This window comes from Ursus americanus, chromosome 9 (genome assembly GCF_024610735.1).
Source record: "Ursus americanus isolate L20-20 chromosome 9, mUrsAme1.1.p, whole genome shotgun sequence".
Classification (NCBI taxonomy): domain Eukaryota; kingdom Metazoa; phylum Chordata; class Mammalia; order Carnivora; family Ursidae; genus Ursus; species Ursus americanus.
The window spans coordinates 58,609,975-58,632,684 of NC_142135.1; positions in this window are offsets into that span (position 1 = coordinate 58,609,975).

Consider the following 22,710-nt stretch of genomic DNA (forward strand, 5'->3'; position numbering starts at 1 on the left):
TATTTGACAGAGATACAGACAGCCAGCGAGAGAGGGAACACAAGCAGGGGGAGTGGGAGCGGAAGAAGCAGGCTCATACAGGAAGAGCCTGATGTGGGGCTTGATCCCAGAACGCTGGGATCACGCCCTGAGCCGAAGGCAGACGCTTAACCGCTGTGCCACCCAGGCGCCCCAAGGGTTTTGAGAGTTCTATATATATATATATATATATATATATATATATATATATATATATATATATATATATATACTAGATAAAGTTCTCTGTTGAATATATGACTTGCAAATATTTTCTCCTGGTCTGTGGCTTTTCTTTTTATTCTCTTAGGTAGCTTTTACAAAGGTTTTAACTTTGGAGTGTTAAGATTTGGAGTTTAAAATCTGATTTATCATTTTTTTTTCTTTCGTGGATTGTGCCTTTGGTGGCATATCTAAGAAATCTTTGCCTCACCTAAGCAACAACATTTTCTCCTATATTTTCATCTAGAAGTTCTAGTTTTTTGGCTTTGGACCTCATATGTTCAAGTCCATAATCAATTTTAAATTAATTTTTTATGTGCAAGATATGGATTGAGGTTTATATTTTTTACATATGGAGATCCAAATTGTCCTATCACTATTTGTGGAAAAAGTAGTTTTCCCCCATATCCCTTTGTAACTTTGGCAAAAATCCATTTGCCAAAGTGGATCATTTATATGTATATCCATTTCTAGGCTCTTCCTTTCTGTGGCATATTTCTTTTTTCTTTTCTTTTTTTTTTTTAAGAGGTGGGGGGGGGTGGGCAGAGGGAGGGGGAGAGAGAGAATACTCAGCAGGCTCCATGCCCAGCGAGGAACTGGAGGTAGGGCTTGATCTCACAACCCTGAGGTCATGACCTGAGCCAAAATCAAGAGTGAGACACTTAACTGAGCCACTTAGGTGCCCCTCTGGCATAGGTCTATGTGTCTTTTTACCAACACCATTTTTTTTTTTTTAATATTTGTTTGGGCGGGGGGGGGGGAAGGGCAGAGGGAGAGGGAGAGAGAGTCTCAAGTGGACTGCACACTTTTTGAGGCTCATTTCTTCAAACTGTGTATCCTCCAGTTAACACTGGATTATTCTGTCTCCGTCATTGGCTTCTGTGTCTTCAGTTGGTGTACTCACCATGTCATTCTCAGCTGGTTTCCTAAACCTCAACTTTCCTCCTGTTACGCAGGTAAGAAATCTTTGCGTATAACCTCCGCAAAGTAGTTTTCAAGGGTCTTTACAAACATTTTCTCTTACTCCATGACAGAAAATTCTGAAATGATCTGGATTCATCTACTCCTTACATATCTTTCTTGACTTCTGGAAGTGAGAGATATAATGGGACGGGGAGAAAGAGCAATAGTGGCTTAATAGTTAAACAATAATAACAACAAAAACAAACGCAGGGCCTAGAAAAATACTATATAATACTATAAAAATGCTTTGCCAAGTAACTGTGAGGAAGACGTGAACATTTCCGAATAAAAATAGAAGTTGTAAGAGATTGAACATCGATGTTGTTCTAAGCCATGTGTTAATCCCTTTACATGTATCATCTCATTCACCTTCATGATAGACTCTGAGAATGTATAGATATATCATTACCATATTTTAATAATGAGGAAACTAAAACATGGAAAATTTAAGTAGTCAACATAAGGTAAGTGACAGAGTTGGAGCTTGATTCATGGCCTGACCCCAGAGCCTGTGTTTAACTTTGCCACGGTGCTATGTGGCAATCATCAGGTGCCAGATGTTCACCAATGATAAGGCAAACGGTCAATGAATTCAACCATCACAGAGATGAGTTTTCAGCTCTTTTGGAACATTCCTAATGCTACTGATTGATGTTCAAAGAATTATTCTTTTTACTCCTTTCATTTTCCTCTCTTCCTTTACTGCATCTGAACGTCACCAGAGGCTGGAAGGTTATGGTAGGTATGGTACAAGTTAACCACAGCAGTATTATTTCCAGTGCATCTAGTGAATCATGGGAGCTGTCCTTGCTAATGAGACCCTCTGATATTCTGTAAGGTCAGGCATTCCTGTGGACTAGGACACTGGTTTTCTGGAAACTGTCGTCATATAAAGTAAAGGATTTCAAGCTCATTATTCACTTTGGGGAGATTGCTCATGAAATTTTTAAGTTCTATTGAGAAAGTCATTGCAATCTATGGAATACCTTTCACAGCACCCAGTCCAGTGTGTGAAACATAGAAGGGGTTCAGAAACCATGATACTAAGTTGAGTTGACATCAACATTGACGATGTATCACAAATGTACATGTATGTGGCATTAGGTCTTTTGCTGAGCACACAATGCAACTATATATTACTCCTCAATTGAACAGGAAAGATTGGTCACATAAAGTAAGAACATGAATTTACCTGCTCAACTGAAGGCAAAACCAATCTAAGAACTTGATAAATGCAACTGGAATCAGGTTTGATAAATAGAAATCTTAATAATTATCATCGGAAAGTAGAGAACATTTGATGTCTAGAAAATTTTATTTCGTTCTGATAAGGAAACATCAATCCCTTTCTGAGAATGGAAGTTCTTTTCTCCATCTTTTTCACCTATCATGGGAAAATTTAGTTTTTCTCATTGTACGTATTATATACGACTTTAAATGGCCTCATTCAAAATGTTTGATCAAACAATTTGCCATTTACCAAAAAGGAGAGGCAGAAAGCTTTATCTGCCCATAAAATACAAACTAATTTTTCTTCCCTTCATTGTCAGTAAAGGATTATTTCTTGGTAGATACTTATGTACTCTTGAAAGAAAACATATTAACATATATGGAAAGCAAGAGCACTGAAAATCAGTTTTTAACTCATATTTATCTCCACTTTAGAGTTCCATTAAGTCTATGAATTGGCTCAGCAAACTGTATCAAGTTATTCCCGTTTGATAGATAATCAGTCTACCTGGAGACGGCCTTCTCCATGGGGCCATTTGTCTGATCAGATATCAAATGGCTTGTTGATTATTCTGACTTCAAAGGCTGCTGGCACTGAGACCTTCAAGGTGGTCTGTAATGCCCTGAGTGTTGAGGCCACCTGTCAGTGTAGCTTCCAAATTAAAGAGAATCTGTTGGGAAATGAAGGGTAAACTTCCTCTTCTTCAGATTAGGCTGATTAACCTGGAGCAATTTTACTTTTTCAATACCAGTTAGTATGGGGAAAATATCACCAAGACATTTCCAGTTCCCTTCATTTATCCCTTTGTTGGGATAGATGCATTTGCTTATCAAAAAATATATATAAATATCCATTTACAGGGTTGTAGAATTTTAGGAAAATTTTGAGTAAAGGATTATAATCTTCTATTTGTTTTTAGTTTCTGGAAATATTTTGGCACTATATTTATACTAATGGAAAGTAATTATTTGAGTTGTAGAGAGACATTTTAAAGAGAAAGAAATTGCAAATACTTATTAGATACATTTTTTTTTTTGGCTTCACAAAACTCGAATAAGTATTGTCTATCTTTTTCACTCTTCACTCGATACTTTCCAAATATAAAAAGGAGGTTCCTATAGCAGCTGAGAATAGTTTATGAAACTTGTATATTTAGGCTGACTCATGTTATAAAATACAAGACTTAGGGTAGACTGTTGAATTCTTCACTTTTAAACCTTTTAATTAAATAAAAAATACAACTAATTAATAAAAGTGATAAAAAGGTAAGTCCATATTGAATTAAAATAATTTACATGGTTTGGGCATTTCTTATAAACTGCTATCTGGATATTTTTCATTACTGTCAATTTTTCATCTAAATTTACCTGTAGAACCTCCATTTTCTTAAGTATATGTGGCTCCTAGAAAAGTCTAATGATAAAACTGAGGTTTGTGCCCTTTATTTTCAGGCATTTGGGAGAAAAGAAGAAAATGATTTATTTAGACTTTCTGAAACTAAGTGACATTGCCAGAAGTTAAATAGAAATAAATATTTTAAAGGAACTCTTCACTATCCAATTTTAGATATAGTCCCCGTGTTACAAAATTAACTTAGTTTTGTTTTGTTTTGTTTTAATTGTACTGTGAGCTGAGGCTGAATAGAAATGGATACTTTTAAATATCTGATACTGGTTTCCATCATGTACTTTGACATTGCAATACTTGGAATTTTCTCTTGTTTTAATAAGCTTCAGGATAAATAATTATGAAATGTTGCCTGCATTCTAACATTTTAGGAAACAAAGTGATATTGGTTGTTGCTTTATGACTTTATGCTTATCATTAAATTTAAAAAAAACAATCTTTTTTATTTTGAAATAATTTTAGACTTGGAGAAAAGTTGCAAAAATAGCCCAGAGTTTCCATGTACCCTTCATTCAGCTTCCCGTAGCTTTCCCTAATGTTAACAGCTTGCATACTGTGGTACAGTTATCAAAACTAAGAAATTAACTTTGGTACAATGCTATTAACTAACCCACAGCCTTAGTTTAGATTTCACCAGATTTTCCAAGAGTGTCCTTTTTTCTGTTCCAGAATCCAATCAAGAATGCACTGTTGTGTTTAGTTATCATGCCGCCTTAGTTTTTTGTTTGTTTTAGATAAATTTTAAAATGAAATCTCAAAGCACTTTTCCACGGCACTTGCTTTCCTTCATTGTTGTGTTTTAACTTTGGTTCATTTTTATTGTCATCATTTAGAGAATTTTTGTAGAAAATCTGAAATCATTTTCTTTATGTTATATCCTCAGCCCTCATCTTTGTTTTGAAGAAAGTAAATATCATAGACATTTATGGCATTTTAATTAGTACATATAGTTGAGGACTATTTCGTCTTAGGCATGCAGAGCTTGTCACTGGGCTAGGTCTGGTACCCAAGGGGAAAGACACATAGACAACAGGAGATTCTCAGAGTTTTGAAATTTCCAGTCAAGTAGTAAAGTTAAGACACATTTAGAAATAAATTAGCAGAGAGCTGAATCAGCAGTAGAAAATTCAAATAGCTCAGTGGAGACCATAAAAGGAACTCCTTTTTTAAAAAAACCGTCTTGTTTAAAGCATTTCAGAGAGACAATGTATTTCATTCTTTAAGATGCTACAGTTATAAATTTGCTGAATTTTAATTTGCATTATATATTTAACTACTTTTTACTACTCAATTATCAACTTCATTAACCAAAATATTTTATTTTAAATAAAAACAAAAATGTTTGAATTATTATTCTTCAGAGGTTATTCCATAGACATTGTTACTTTATAAGGTCATTAACTGAATAAAACTTAAATGTCAAAAAGATGTGATTGGTTAAGCATATTGTGGTACAGAAATATCTACTGATAATATTGTAGAAGAATATTTAATGAGACTGAGAAACAATGTATAAAATATGAGTCTAGATTTTTAGAAAAAAATATAAAACATGGTATGTGTAGAAAAAAAAAATAAAAATGCATCTACCAAAATGTTAATCTCTGGATAATGAGATCTGAGATAGAGTTTCTTTTCCCTTTTCATGTTTTCCATAATAAAAGTATTTCAACAATAATTTCATTTTTTTTTGGTTTGAGAAAAATGTTATCAAAAAATCTTTTACTTATAAGGTTATAATTTAGAGGTAAACATATATTAAGAACAATAGAATGTTTAGGGGCACCTGGGAGGCTCAGTCAGTTAAGCATCTACCTTCAGCTCAGGTCATGATCCCAGGGTCCTGAGATCGAGTCCCACATTGGGTTCCCTGCTCAGCAGGGAGTCTGCTTCTCCCTCTGCCCCTTCTCCCGCTTGTGCTCCCTCTCTCTCTAATAAATGAATAAAATCTTAAAAAAAAAGTGAATGTTTAAAATTTAAACACTGTCCCCAGTTCCAGTTGAGCTATGCATCCATGTAAATATGTTCTGGAACAAAATATTAAAGGAAACACAGGGGAAGAGCGGAGAAGGAAGAGAAGAATAATATTGTATTCAACATGTGCTATTGAAAAAGAAAAAATAACAGTATACCTATACAATTTGTTTTGTACCTGTAGAGTGGAGTAAGCCTCGTGTTTTGCAGGCAGTGCTGCTAACCTGGTCAGCCAACAGTGGGTCTGATGGTCTTAACTGCTATCCTGTCTCAGATAGAAAATCATAGGATTTGAAAGAGTACATTTTCACAAAACAAAAAGATCACTGGAGCGTGACTGCGCCTGAACTCTGGATCTACATTCACACAGCAGGTTATAGCTTCCAGAGGATGAGGAACGCCCCCCTGCCATCACAAGCCAGGCCCCCCACTTTGTCCTGGATTCCATCTCCTCTGCTGCTTAAAAATGCAGCTGTCTGGTTTCCCCCATCTCTTCCATCATCCTTCTCTCCTCTATTGGATAATTTCCCTCAGTGTACAAAGATTATCTAGTATCTCCCATCTTAAAAAAAAATCAACAGCAAACATAATCCCTCCCTCAGTCTTTTTTCCAGCAATTACCCTATGACTCTCCTCGTCTCCAGGTCAGCCATCTTGTAAAGGGGTATTTCACGTGCTAGCATCACTTTCTCATCTTCCGTTTTCTCTTCAGTTCCCCTACTTGCTTCCACCCTAATGGTTAGCTGACAATGCTCTTTTCAAGGTCACTGGTGACCACCATTTGCCAATTCTGGTAAACATATTTTTGTCCTCAACTTTCTTAACTTCTCAAAAGCATTGGAAAAGTTGACCCCAACCTTCCTGAAATGCTCTCCGCTTGGCCACCTTGACATACCTTCCTGGTTTCCTGCTGAAACCACTGGCTTCTTCTCTGTTCCCTTTGCTAGCTCCCTTTCATCAGCCAGACCTTACATTTTGGTGCTTTGCAGGGTTTAGTCCTCAGTTTCTGTTGCTCCTGTATACCTTCTCTCGGAGCAACCTCTTTCCACCCAGAGCTTCAATTGCAAACTAGCTTATCACTCTCCCAACTTTGTATCTTCAGCTCACACCTTTTCTCTGGACCTGATTCTCCTTCTCCTTCCCCTCTGCCACCTCCTCTTCCTCCTCTTTCTCTTTCTTCCCCTTCTTCTTCCTCCCCTTCTTCTTCTTCCATTTATGTGCTTGCTTGGCAATGTCACTTAGCCATCTCACAGGTATTTGAAACTTCACATTCCCAGGTGGACTTCGGACTTTCCAGCCTGTTGCTCCATGATTTTCCCCAATTCCTTGTGCCCCTGTTTTGATTGCTCCTTCTCCCAATTGTCCATTCCAATTCAGCAAGGTCTAGAGATTCTATCTCCAAATATATCTTAAACCTGGCAATGCCTACCCAATATGAATTTTTCTCTTCTTTCTTTAAACAGAGTTCTGATTTTGTTGGAGGTGGCAGTGTGCCCAGCTCAAACACTGTATTTTCTAGCCTTTCTGGCAGATTGGGTAGCCACAGTCCTGGTAAATAGAATGTAGGCAGAACTGGGTAGGGCTTCCAGTAAAGATTGTTAGAAGGGGGAACATGCTATGAGAGACTATTTGCTCTGCCTCTCTTTTCCTGCCTGGAGTGGTGACGCCCTGGCTAGGGCTGTATCAGCCATGTTACAATCATAAAATTATTTGAGGATGTAGGCACACTCTAGAGAAGGTAGAGGTGAGAGCTGAAGGAGCCACCATTTTAGTCCTAGAATTCTCATTATGTAAGAGAAAACTGAGTCTCCATATTAAATAACTATTATTATGGATCTCTGTTATTTACAATCACATGCGATTGCTAACTAATAGGAGGTATCCTTCCACATTTCTGCTGCATCTCCCTTATCCAAGCCAATCTTATTTGTTGACTGATCTTTTAAAAAAACTAAGTGGAAGCATCTCCCATCCCTGCTAAAAATCTCTGAAAGATTCTCATTAAGCTTAACATGAAATACACGTTCCTTAATATGGCATGATGGGGCCCCTGTCTAATTTCTCCAGGTTTTCTTGCATCACTGTTCTTATCTTTGTTCTCTGAAAGGCAGAAGCTTGCCTTGAACACATCTACTTCTGTCTCACCCCGGGACCTTTGCACGTGCTGTTTGGATAAGTTAGAAATATATATTCCTTATTCCTTCTCTTCCTTGCCTCCATCCTATTCCAAGTAGCTCTTTATTTTCCTTTAATTCCCAGGTTAAATGCCCCCTCTTGGACCATTCTGCCTAAATGCTATCATCCCCTCATACTCTACCATTATTTCCAGTTATCGCCACCTTTTAGTTTACATCATTGCAGTTATTGCGGTTTACCATAATTTGTTTGTAACATGATCTTTGCCTCTTTGTCATTAAATTTTGAGTTCTTTGAGGAGAGGGATGATGTCAGATTTGTTTACTAGCTCTGTTCTCTGTTTACAAGTACCAAGAGGGGTTCCTAGATCAGTTGGTTCACAGCTTGGCTGAACATTAGAATCATCTGGGGAGATTTTAAATACCGACATTCAGGTCCAACCCTCAGCTTTAATTGGTTGGTCTTGGGACCCAGGAGCAGTACATTGTAGAAGCTCTCCAGGTGATTCTAATGTATAGCCAGGTTTGAGAACCAAGCACTAGGGCAATGCTTCTCAACCCTTCGTCATACATTAAAGTCATGGGGAGAGCTCTTAAAGCAATGAGTACCCCACCATCAAGATTCTGATTTATTTGGTTTAGGACAGGGGCTCTGAGTATCAAATCTTCCCAAGTGATTCGAATGTTGACCAGGGGTGGAAACCATTTGTATTAGTGTACAATGTATGTCTGTTGCCAAGGGGAATGCAGTTTATCATACAATTAATTCAAGCATAACCATACACAACAAATTATATGTGACGGTGGTTTAATAGTGATTTCTATTCCTCCTCATTATGAATTGGTTGAATCTGTGTGCCAGCAGTTGTCTCTATTCAGGTTGATACTAGAGTTTTCTTATCACCCCTCTCCTCCCCTCTTTTTTCTCCCTTTATTTATGTTATTAACTGTTCTTGGTTGCTCTAGGACACACTGGGATTCTTGCTTCCTTATATCAGGACCCTTGTAACTATTACATGATAATTCTCAGTTTATATCTTTAACGATACCAAGTTCACTTTAAATTCAAAGCTAATTATATCCCTACTTACAATCCTTAGTTCTCCAACCCACCCTGCCCACAGCACCTGGCGCAAAGTCTATCACAGAGAAGGGTCTTGGCAAGTGCTTATTAAATGGGATGAATTCATCAGCTGTACTTTAAAAGGGTTGCTATACCCCCGAGCTCCCCAAAATTCCGTGTTTGCCTTATTTACGTGAGTCCATAGCCTTTTTTTTTTTTAACATTTAATTTCAATTCATTTAACATAAAGTGTATTATTAGTTTCAGGGATAGAATTTATTGATTCATCACTTGCATATAATACCCAGTGCTCATTACATCAAATGCCGTCCTTAATGCCCATCATCTAGTTACCCCATCCCCCCGCCCACGTCCCCTCCAGCAACCCTCAATTTGTTTCCTAGAGTTAAGAGTCTCTTATGATTTGCCTCCCTCTCTGTTTTTATCTTATTTTATTTTTCCTTCTCTTCCTCTATGTTCATCTGTTTTGTTTCTTAAATTCCTCATATGAGTGAAATCATATGGTATTTGTCTTTCTCTGACTGACTTATTTAGCTTAGCATAAGACACTCTAGTTCCGAGCCCATAGCCTTTTCTTCCAGAAGCCTCTGTTCTGAGCCATGCTGCCTGAGGTGGGGAAAGAGAGTAGAAAGATCAACTTCCAGATTGAAGCTACACTGAAAGGCAGCTCCCACGATGCAGGAGTCATGGATTCCACGATTCTTTTGTGCAAATGGATCCCACGATTCTCTTCATCAGCCAGATTGCCACCTTTCCCTGTTTTCTGAATTTAATGTTTATACTCTGTTGTATGTATTTTAATGCTTTATTCCAGCATAACTTATTGTAAGAAATGCTAAGCAAAAAAAAAAAAAAAGGAATTTAAAGGAACCACACTATCTGTAGTAACATGAAACATTCTGATTCTGAAAATTTCTGAAAAACAGAAAATAGAATACCTCTTGTCACAAAATGGCAGCCCCACCAGACACAGTGCCTCCTACTGGGAAAAATCAAATGACATGACCAGAATGTTTTACAAGGTTTATTATGAAGTATGGCACAAATGATCATTGGTATTGAAAATCACATTAACAAAAAGAAAACTAAAAAACATCCTGTCTACCATCATAAAACTTTTCATCTAGTTTGCAAAGTACTGATGCAAAGCAGTGATCACACAAGGATATCGGTACAAAAGGTCAAGGCCTTGGTCCACTTCTGCATGCTGGCACCAAGTGCTTAATAAATATATGCTAAATATTGAATTAATGAGATCAAATTAATTTATGTACGATGGAGCAAAGAAAAGTACAAGATTTTTAAAGTGAATTATAACGTGAGACAGACTGGGAGCAAGAGCCTAGTATCAGGTGAGGGTTTCAAGAGTTGAGTGTCTAGACAAGAGAAGTCAAAAAGACTCCCCCTTTCCACTCTTCTTTTGTGTGTGTGTCCCATTGTTCCAGAGAGGCAGCTCCTGGACAAGGGACAAGGACATAATTCATTCCCTTGCATACGGGATGAGGAGGAAATATGACCCGGGTACATTATTAATTGCTTTGTTTGTGACTCCTAACCATGTAATTGTTTTAACGATTAGCAGGTGGGTGAGAGTTCCAGGTTTTCAGGACAAAGTTTTATAAGTGGGGAGATTAGTGAGCAGGAATGAATCCTCAATATAGGATTCAGGTTGAGACCTCAAATAAGTTACTTTAAAAATAAATGAGAAAGGTGGCTCACTGGTAAGTGAAAAGTGTGAGAAAGCAGCACTGGGTTCAGTTCAAGCAAGCTGAAAATAAGAATTTCTTACTGGACGAGCTGATCTTCACGTATTCCAAGGCCAGATAGAGCTTAGATCATCACAGGTGCTGTGGGGGCTAATCCCTTTTTGCAGCATTTCCAGCTATGGAATGCACACCTGAGAAACAGAATTCAGCTGGTGTAACCAAGACCTGAAGAGGAACACAGGCTTCCCCTGTGTCTGTAGCCCCAGGCCCTCTTCTCTGATTCCAATGAATAATTCACTTCTTTTCCTAATATCTACATCTCCATTGGGGTTTCTCTTTCTTCTCTCATTGTGTAATTGCCCCCTCCTCTACAGCAACAGCAGTGAGGTTTCCAAACATGGGATTCACCCATTTCGGGATGAAGGGAGAAGCTACCCTTTCAGCTAGTATCATAAAGGCTTGCCTATCACAGATCTGTCAAAAGAGTGTGTAGATACCGCCGGATGAACATGTAAATGCCACCCAATCCTGAAAGTGGTATTCTTTGATTCCCATGCTCAGCAGTCACCTCTGATTCAAGTAGCCACTTGTTCTCCTTATATTAGCTTTAAAAATCTCAAGTCATCCTCCAGAATCCTTCTAAACTTTGTACACCTATGGAACCATCCAATACAGACAGACATTGGCTCTCAGCCAACTCCTGTTTCTTCAACATCTGTAATCTTATGTACTTTCAGTCAGAGAAAATTCACAGAATTCTTCTTCCTCAGCAGTTCGGCTATTCCTGAATTGTAAATGTTTTACTCAGGAGACTGTTTTGAGCAGAGGAAGCAAATGGTACCCTGGTTAGTTCAAGGAGTGGTGTCCCTCTCTCAGGACCCAGTGAATTTATTCTAGTGACAAATAAAGGACACACTGGAAAACTCTTGAAAGCTCATGTAGTCCCGTCCCAATTCTCCAACTTTTCTTCTCAACAAAGTTTCCAGAAGATTCTGAGAGCCGTGAGACAAAGCTTTGAATAACCTTCTACGTAGCCTCTGGGCACTGAGATGAGTACACCCCCTGTGACACCTGGTCTCTATCTAGTGACTACCTGTTGAGCACGGATGCTGTGCCAGGCAGTGCCGTAAGTGCTTCACATACATGAATTCCTTTAACCCTCACACTAATTTCTACTCTACCAGTTGGGGAAAAGGAGGCATGGAGAGGTTAACTTGTTCAAGGTTCCACAGCTAAGTATCAGGAGGGCTGGTATTTGAACAAAGGCTGCCTGGCTTCTAAGTCCAGGCTCTTCACTGCCATGCAACCTGCCATTTTACTGACATAAAAATTGAGCAAGATGCTATAGTAGCATGACTTTGTCCTCAACACACTCCCCATGCCCCAGGAAGCATCTCTAGGACAGTCTCTTTGCCTTCCTACTGCATCTGTAAAGCTTCTTAGATGAAGTGAAGTCCACGTTTGTGTATTTTATGTCAAGTACTACTACGCAAAGAGGTCCTGTTCTTGCGCTCTTTTCCAAGTCTCTGTAAGCGAACCACTCTTTAATGTTCAACAATTCAACTTTCCCCCACTTTAGCTTTTTGAGCTACAAAAGTCTTGATCTAGTTATATCGAAGGCTGTCATGTCTCTATGAGTCCTAACTCACTCAACAGTGCTGTCCACTAGAGTGGCACAATAGCCCCCAAGTTCCTCTCTCTCTCCCTCTCTCTCTTTATAGATCTCTATCTTCTCATTATATATATTTCTCATTTATGTATCATTTATATATATTATAATATGTATATATATAAGTATATATTTTTATATATATAAAGTGATATATATTATATATAAAATGTTTGAATGTGGATATATGGAACACATACACATATATATTAGAATATTATATTAGAATACACAATGCAATAGACTAAGGCATCACATGTGCCATCTCGGTTAATCCTCATGACAGCCTGTGAGGTAGGTACTCTGCTTATACCCTTATTAGAGAGAAACAGGGGTCCAGGGGTGTTCCATAACTTGCCCATGGCACATGCTAACATTTGCTTTGGATTCCAAATCCCCCAGTGAGGCTGCCTCCATTATCAGCACGGAAAGCACAGGGTTGCCGGGACATGAGCGTTGCATTGATGAGTTGATCTCTCCGGTCCTTCCTTTTTAGGAGCATGGCTCAGTCTTTTAAAATTCTTTAAGTAGAACTCATCCATTCCAGTCAATCTCACCAGGACAGTTGTCAATTCCAGAGGAAACAAACCTGGTTTACATCTTTTTCTTTGCAACTCACTCAAGAGCTGCATGTAGCTTAAAAAAGAGGAATAATATCTGCCTCGTAGGCTCATTGTGAGGATGACTTGAAGTAAACATGACTCATCACCCTACACAGTGCCTGATACACATGAGACAGCCTCAATAAACGTGGACATTCCACATTGTTATGTAGTGAAGTGCTTCATGAGTATCCTTAATGCCTTATAAAATAGCTACAAAGTAATTGAGTATATCTCATATGAAAATTTCTACATTTAAAATCTGTAGCACCTTTAGATAGAATTTTTACTTTAACTCCTGAAAAAGCACATGTAAAATATTTTCCATGTGTAAGTTCTCCAATTTTGAGTCCGGCCTGCTCCGTCATCATCTTTTCCCCGTTTGTGTACAAATAGAACATTCTCTCAGTGAGTCATGTGAGTTCCAAAAAGCTGTTTCTATCCACAGTTTGAAACATTACATTTCCAAAAGCCCACTCCACGATGGTGCTTTCTGACTTACATACAAAGTTTTCTTCCCATCAGGAAGAGACCGTGAATTCAGGCTCCGAATGCTGCATTTCCGAAAGACAAAATGGCGCGTGGCAAGTTACGGGGAGGAGGTTCCCTGAGAGTGCCAATTTGTCTGAGGGCCACAAAACAAACAAATGGTGGTGGAGGGAGGCCAAGGTAGCAGTGAGGAATGAGGATTAGATGTGACCCAGAGAGAATAAAACCCAAACTGAAATAGGCCAAACACATAAATTGCTATTAAATCACAGCTTTTATTTTCCCGCCTTTGCCCTCCTAACGTTTGGTTTCTCAGTAAATGAAAGGAATCATTTGAAGTAAGGGCCTGGAGAAGGCAGGCCTCTGACCTCTAGCTCGACCACAGAGATCAAAGGCAAGCCCCATATGTGTGAGATATTATCTTTTCCAGGCAAGTGGGCATGATGTTTTGTGATGCAGTAGTGTGGAAACAGACAAATAGCCAGGTTAGTGACCGCAGAGAGGGATGTGATTGACGTGGGGACTGAGCACGAGGAATGGGAGAGTCAGAAAGCACATCGCCCTTCTGGTGCATTTCGTTTTGTGTTTCAGCTCTCAGAAATCCTCGAGTGGTGGTGGTGGTGGTGGTGGTGTTGATTATGCTACCTGTGGCTTTCTTCCAAACCTCATTTTTCATGTTTACAATGAATGTTTATCCCTGCAAACGTGATCCTTATTTATTTTTTTAACCTCCCTTATTTTTAAATGGAATGGGTCATTTATTTTGTTTTGTAAGGCAGAGCTCTTGCATGCAGACTTTTTGCATAGAGAAATTATATGGCTGAATCTTTACTAGTACATATCATATTAAAATGCATTTAATTAAATCTCAATAGGAAAGCAGGTAGGGCCATTCAACAGCTACAAAGGCTTTCAATATATGGGGAAATTATGCTTCTCTTTCCCACTATTGTTCTCCCTCCTCCACCTCCCCCTCTCCCCTCCCTACACACAAGGAATTAATCCCAGGGCAACTCTGCAGTTCATTCTGGAGCCAATGCTGTGATGACATGAGGACGTGTTGTCAAGCCCCAGGAGTCCCCAAAAGGCTCAGAGCTTTCAGGCCTTTTGGTCTACACACTGTCCTTCATCAGGCTTATCATTACTGTTCTCAAAAAGAGAGCAAAACAGAGCCAAGGTGAGATGGATTTCAGCCCATGTGGTTGAACTTGACCTTTAAATCATTTTTCCTCACACACTCTATCGTAATCGTTCCACAGGGAAGCCCGAGACATCCATTGGCCCAGGTAGTGCTGCTTCCTGCCTTTCCATCCTCTGATTTCTTTCTCTCTCTTTTCCTGTCTAGCTCTCTCTCTCCTCACTCTTGCCGTCTTTCAATTTATCTTAACAACTTCTTCCTTGCCCCAGTGCTTTATTGAGTAGGTCTAACTAACATCTTCATGGGAAAAAAACCAAGCAAACAGAACACAGCTTTGCCTGATTACTATGCTCATCAGATTTCCTGTTCCTGCGTGTCAGTTGATTCTTACCCCTATTTTTGCAACACACAACATACATTAATACACATGCACTAACATACTTACACACACCAACACACACTAACACATACACATGCACCAACACAGCACATACTAATACACATGCATTCATACACATAGTCACACACATAGACATACTAACATAAACCAACACATACACAGCACCCGACCCTAATATATACACACAGCAACACACACACACACACACACACACATGCACGTGCACATGCAGAAAACAGTCACTTCTGAACCCTGGAACATATTTCTTCATTATCCAGCTGACAATCCTCAGGAGTAGATTCAGATTGCTGGAGAGTTTACGAGGTCATCTATTATGTCCATCGATAACTGAGCTGAGAGGAATTCCTGTTACTTTCTTTGTGTATAAAAATTACTATTAAAATCTTTCCAAGCCAAAAAACTGCCAGAAGTGTGAAAATAAAGCCTACATTTCAACTAAAATACAGGAATGTAATAATTAGACTTTCTGCTTTCCCAATAGCAGAAATATGCCTGTACTTTAGGGCTTTGTGGAAGAAGATTTACACAGCAAGATATTCATCCTGAGCTAAGTAGGAGATTTTTCCTGCTAACATGATAGTCATAATGTTTAGGCACCACCAGAAAATGGACAACAAAGAACTATGGTTTTAGCAAAATAAATGAATTTACATTGGCAATTTTTAAGCTCTTTTTAGTATGAACTGGTATGGAGTAAGTTAATACAGACTCAATTATCATGCTAGAAAAAGGGATCTGGAGTTCTCCCTGGTCCCTGGTATCTGTCTAGACGATTTCAGACAAAAGAAACTCATTTGCTCTTGGAAGTGTTGAATGAAAAGTCACTTGGGGTTAGTCGAGGGGTGGGGGAAGGGATGGAGGTCAAAGGACTTGCAGCAAAGAGTCTGTGCTTCGTGGGATCCAGAAACAGGGATGTGCTGTGGGCAGCAATCACCTTAGGAATAATTAGGGGGTGGTTCGATGGCTAAAATCAAAGGAAGAATTTATTTTCTTCTGAGTTTTTCTCATTGTCTCTTTCTTTACTCAGTATAGTATAAAATAAAGCAACTTTATTGTCATACACTTATATTTTATCTTGCCTAAAAAGCACACAAGTATACTTTTCATATTTCTAAATAACTTGAATATTATTTTTTAAAATTACTATCCTAGAATCTTATTTAAGAAACATCCTTGGGCGACATGCCGTGGGCTCTAGGGCCAGATGTTTTATGAGACCAGCTTATAATAAGGGCCACTTTTCTATTTCTGAAAATAAATTCCCACTTGACCTGTGCTATACAAAACATTATGACAGAAATCAGCTGTGAGTTTCCAAGACAATTTTTCAAAGGTTACTTCCATTCCATCTAGGGCACAAATACTCTGTTATTACAGCAGTTAATTAAAAGTTTTACTCCTAATAAAAGGCAAGTTGAGAAGAAATTGATTATTAGTTAAAATGGAAAGGATGGTTACTTGGCACAAACTAGTGAGTAAAAATAGCAGACCCCATTTAAAATGACCTCCTTGTCTAATCATATCACAGAATATTATGAAGATTTCACTGGAATCCCTTCTTCATGGCTCCATTGAAAGAGGACAAGCTTCTATCATTGAAATATGGCATTTCATCTGTTTACCTGTGTCTTTTACCAGTAAATAGTTCCTGAAGACCTGGGATAGTTAATCTTTATATCCCCAGCACCTAGTAGGGTGTCTAGAGCACAGTAGAGACTCAACAAATGCTGCTTGGGTACATTTTATGTCTTTCAAAGTAAATGGAAGTGAGCCCCGTTGATCAGATTTTCAGTAATCTGTTAGTTCATTTTTAGCCACTTTGCACCAATTCCTACAGTCATAAACTTGGAAAACTTAGAAGAAGATGATGTACAATGATTTATATTGTGATTTGAGATATTGATACAATTTGTGAGATTCATCAGTTGCTTCTTGGCCTTAAAATAGTTCTGTAACACTCTGTAAAGTAGTATTCCCCAAATGGAGCTGTGAATGAGGCATGTCCCCAGATACTACAGTAAACTTGATCCATTGCAGTGATGTTGGAGGGTCATAATGTCTGTTATATATATTTTTGTCTCATTCTTTTAACTTCTCATTTCTGTTAGATTTTGTGGCATGCATAAAAATGTTAATATCAGCATATATGTATATATACATATGCACATATACATATTTGTGATGTACTAATGGAATTGTGTGACCAAAAATGTGTGGTCACACTGGTTTAGAGAATTGGACTAGATGACACAATTTTTTGGTATTTCTTGTTATGAGTCAGATTAATGAAAGGATACAAATGTGCATTTATTTAACTAGCATATTTATGAGAACCTTCTATGTGCTGAACACTGTTCTAATTACTAGGCATAAGCACACAAGGATAAATAAGACATATTTGCACCAGTCTAATAGAGGAAAGGAGACTACAAATCATATAAATAAATGCCACTTCACCTGTGAAGCCTCTACTGATTCCTCCTGTCCTCAGGCCACCATAATGCTTGATGTCTATTGAAGTGACTTAATACTGGGTCAGTTGGGAATGCATGTGGCTGCCTATAAAAATATTCAATTAGTACTAACCTAAAGAAATAGGATTTGTTTTTCTCACAAGTCTGGAGGTAGGCAGGCCCTTGCTAGTGTTGATTTAACTGCTTACTGATACCATGAGGCACTGAGGTTGTACCATCCTTGCTTATTGGCTTTTCATTCTTGTGCTTGTTGCCTCTTGACACAACATGGCTGCTGAATCTCCATAAATCATTTTTTATTCCAGATAAGAAGATAAGGGAAGGACAATAGAAGACTGTGCCCGTTTTTATGTGGAAAGCAAAAACTTTTACAGAATCTCCCTCAGTATACTTTGCCTTGCATCCTTTTGGAGAAAACTGTCACAAAGCCACCTCTAACTGCAAGGGAGCCTGCAAAATCAAACATTTGGCTTTCTAGTTTCTATGATAAATTAGGAAAACAAAAGAAAAATGTTTTGGGAATGGTGGTATTTAGACAGCCAACCTTGAGTACCTGCCCCAGGGACTGAAAATACATTGCCTAATATTTTAGATATTGGTATGAACTGATTTTATTTCCTACCAATCCAAAAGCTCCTTGAGACAGGATGTGGCTTCCCGTCTCTTGCAATAAAAATTTGTTGATTGAATGAATCAATAAATGAGTTTAATTCCATTGGACACAATAAATGTAGATCGATACTTTCTAGTTGCTAAATCCAGTTTCTGAGACACTAAGCCAAATGAAGGTTATTTTACAAACCTCAGGAGGGAAGGTTTCCTGTTTTAAACTCCTGGAGTTCCATAGAATCTCACAACTTTGCACATGCACTAGGTGTTCAGTTAATACTCAGTTCTGAATGAATAAATAAAGCGAACTAGCCGGTCCTATAGCAGTTCTACATTCCACCACAAACAAGGCCACCAATGATATCTGAACATCCTCAGAACAAAAGACTAGTTTTCTCAATACTCAGACACTTGATCCTGGGTATATTAAGTCAACAGATACTTAACTTCTGAAAACTTTCCATTTCATAAACTTTGCACCAATTTCCGTCTGTTTCTGGTTTAATCGTATGAATTTTCCATCCAAGTCTCAATTTATAATCCTTCACCCTAAATTTTAAAATATCCCCACTAAATGTTGTATGAGCCAAATAGTCCTGTATTATCACTCATATTCTGGATAAATATACCACGGTGGTCTCCTTTCAAGTATAAACTCCTGAACGTGTCTCACTCACAAAGCAAGCAGGCCAGGTAGTTGAGCACAGAGCAAATTTATGGTGAAGAAATAAAAGATTTCCACTGAAAAACACTCTTTCGTTATCTAACCCACTCTCCTCATTCAGTGTAAAGGTTGAGGGCACTGGGGAGGTCACAGAGGCCTTTGTCCTAGACCTCCCCTCACTGACTTCCCTAAATCATTTCATCCCAGTGAGAACAGATCTGTCCTTACAGACTTTGCGGAGGGACATGGTGTCATGAGTCAGTTAGTCCAAGGTTTGAAAAGCTCAATTTCAATCAGTTATCGTTACCTCTAACAGATTCCACGTGACGCATTTTGCTCATTTCTATCACTCTGGCAATAAAGAGTTGGCAATAGCCCTCCGAAGTCTCAGTGTAAAAGATTTAATGTGAAGGGGGCTGCTTCTTTCCTTGCTCTTAAAGCTCAATGACACTAGTCCATTTAACATTTTTCTTAAGCCTTCATTTTCAATCCCTCACTCATTCCTCTGATTGATATTCTCTGCTTTGATTGAACGTGCTTGAAGTTTTAACTGTTTGTAGTTGCATAGGCAGATGTGGACCTGTTTCTTTCTCTCTGAGTGGGCGTTTGACAGTTCTTGCGCTACTCCCCTAACGTAATTGTGGAATCTCAATGTTGGGCTTTATTTTATTATTATTTTTTTTAATAATGATTTTTTATTATATTATGTTAGTCACCATACAGTACATCCCCGGTTTTCGATGTAAGGCTCGATGATTCATTAGTTGTGTATAACACCCAGTGCTCAATGTTGGGCTTTAAATGGTCGTTGATCTTCTTGGCACCTTGACTTCAATCATGTCTTGCGAAGGTGTATCTGATGCCTATCAGTCTTATCGTCGCATTGTGCATTTTGTTTTAACCTTCCTGTGTGTTTTTAACATTTTGTTTTTCGTTACCATACTAATTTTAAGAGATCACTTCACATTTTTATTCTCTTGAAGAAAACATATATATGCTATCCCAAGATTCAGTATATATTTAATAGTAAACATTATTAATACCTTTCCTCTTCATTCATCAATATATTCATTTACTTATTCTTTCATTCAACTATCTGAGCCAATTATATGTTGGTTAAGTAAATTACTGGAGAGCCACATATATGCTGATCACTATGCCAGGTACTAGGAATGCAATGATCCACACTCATAAAGCTTTCATGCTATTGAGGGAAGAGACATTAATCAAATTATCCCGTAAATAAGGATGATATTGGAACTTTGACAAGAGCAGTGACAGAACAGGTAGATATCACCTGGTCCAGGGAATCAAGGAAGTCTTTGCTCAGAAGTCAAGATCTGAAGGATGGGGAAGGATTAACTAAGTGAAAAGTCGAGGTAAGAACATTCTTCCAACCCCCAGATCATTCCTTCACTTAGGAGACACTTATGTTCCAGAGACAGTGTTTGATACTGGAAATAGAGCTGCAGTCCAGTCAGGAGCCCTGCCTTCACTAGGCATTCCGTCTGGTGGGGACAACAGATATTAAATACATCATTACACTGACAGTGATTTAAATTACAATTAAAAAAAAAAAACCTGGCTAAAAAGGAGGCAGCAGGGCAGCTGTGAAATCAATTAAGCTCAGTCTATGGTTTCCCTGAGAAAGCAGCATGCAAAAGTCATTTGAAAACGGGACTGGTTTCGCAAGACCAACCCGTGCCTGCTAATGCCTGTGATGTGTCTAAGATTGATGCCGGGATGCTGCTACCCATTCTCTCAGGAAGAAGTGCTTTGTGGGTGTGAAAATTCTTCAGTTACATGGTCTCAGGTACTTTCCTGAGTTTACTAATGAGTACGCTGAGTAAAGGCGTGTGGAATTTTCTTAGCCATATGCTGGCTTTTCTTTTTGTCGTAGGCAGAAATTTGTGCAGCCTGACAGGATTTGTTCTTGGTGACTGTAGACCCTTGTCTGTGAGTGCAAATGGATTTTGTTTTGACTCCTTTTCCCACTTACCTAGTATGAAAGGTAAAGGCTTCTCTCTTGCTTCAAAATTATGAACAGTGCTGGTCCTTTCCTGTCTCTGTTCAGTGTCTTCTCAAAGACATTGGTCATTTATTTTTAATGTAGATTTTATCAAATGATCTTTTACACAAAGTGATCGCCTGCCCATTTAAAAAGCATTGCTTGGCTTCTTTATGGTAAGGATTTTATTTAAAAAAAATACCTGTTCCTTTTTCTATGTAACTAAGTAGAAATACTGCTTATTTATCATACTTTTGTTTTCTCTTCTCTCTCTCACTTTTTTTTTTAAGAGAGAGAGTGGGGGCGGGTAGAGGGAGAGAGAGAGTCCTAAGCAGACTCCACATCAAGTATGGAGCTGGATGTGGGACTCGATCTCATAACCCTGAGATCATGACCTGAGCTGAAATCAAGAGTCAGATGCTTAACCAACTGAGCCACCCAGGCAACCCACATACTTGTGTTTTCTACACAAGCTCAGCTTTCCATTTCCTTTCCTTTTACTCTTACACATCTTAGTTTTCTCTTTGGGTTTATCCTTGGTGAATCAGTGCCAAGTTTCTCCCTTTTTGGCATACATATTTGCATTGAGGTTTCGTAGACTGCATGTTTTTTGTTGTTGTTATGGAAGTTGGGTTTTTTTTTTTAATGTTTAACATTTTTGTCATACACCCTCAGTGTTGTGTTGTAGTTATTGCCATTCTTAATGTTTAGCACTTGAAAATACCTCTGTAATATTTTTGACGTGCATTATTTTTTAACTTGATAAGCATAAATAATCTGTATATTGAAATAAATTTTCCTTATTTCACTAAATTTCTTCCTTCTTGGAAGCTTTAGTTCTAGCCTTTATGTCTAGAATTTAGTTTTTTGCCTCCTCCCATTTTTTTACAAAGTTAGATTAAGGAATTTTTTTTTTAAGATTTTATTTATTTATTTGACAGAGATAGAGACAGCCAGCGAGAGAGGGAACACAAGCAGGGAGAGTGGGAGAGGAAGAAGCAGGCTCCTAGCGGAGGAGCCTGATGTGGGGCTCGATCCCGTAACGCCGGGATCACGCCCTGAGCCGAAGGCAGACGCTTAACCGCTGTGCCACCCAGGTGCCCCAGATTAAGGAATGTTTTAATTAATTTGTTTATGATCTATTCTTGAGCATCGTCTGCAGCAGGGACAAGGCAAAGTTTGTTGTGTACTCACCCTCTCCCACAATTCGTGCGTGCATCCATGCGCGCATCCAGGCAAACATTCAAAACTTTTTGACGTACATGTGCTCAGATTTTGAACACTAAGAAAAATTGTGTGCCTAACTATGAGCTCCAGCCTTGTTAGTGTGTGGAGGGTGGAGGAAGAATGGAGACAGGTATAGACATTTTCTTTATATTAGTTAATTTCTAATACTTAAAGTCTATCATCAACTTGTTGACTACCTTAAAAGCAAAAGCAGCCAAATAACCCTTGGAGACTTCTAGCAAGCTCCACAAAATAAGACTTTTCTTATTTTTAAATTTCTTTTTACTGTAGGTCTTGCCCCACTTTGTGATCCCTAAAACAAGTGAACAAGTGTTGAGTGAAGACAGAGAGAGAGAGAATGAAAGAAAGAAAGAAAGAAAGAAAGAAAGAAAGAAAGAAAGAAAGAAAGAAAGAAAAAGAAAAAGAAAGAAAAAAAGAAAAGGAAAGGGAATAACGGGGAATGAGAGAGAGAATGAGATCTTTATACTCTGGTGGAAAAGGCTAGCTGTCCTCTAAAATTTCGTGTTTGCCTTCATTATATGAAGCTGGTGAGCAAGAGCTGCCCAATCAGGGATGACACTCAACAGCATTCTTTGGTCTAGGTCAGACTGTGGCTGAGTGACAGTGGCATGTGGGTGAGTGGGACGAGCACCCCAAACACCTCCATTC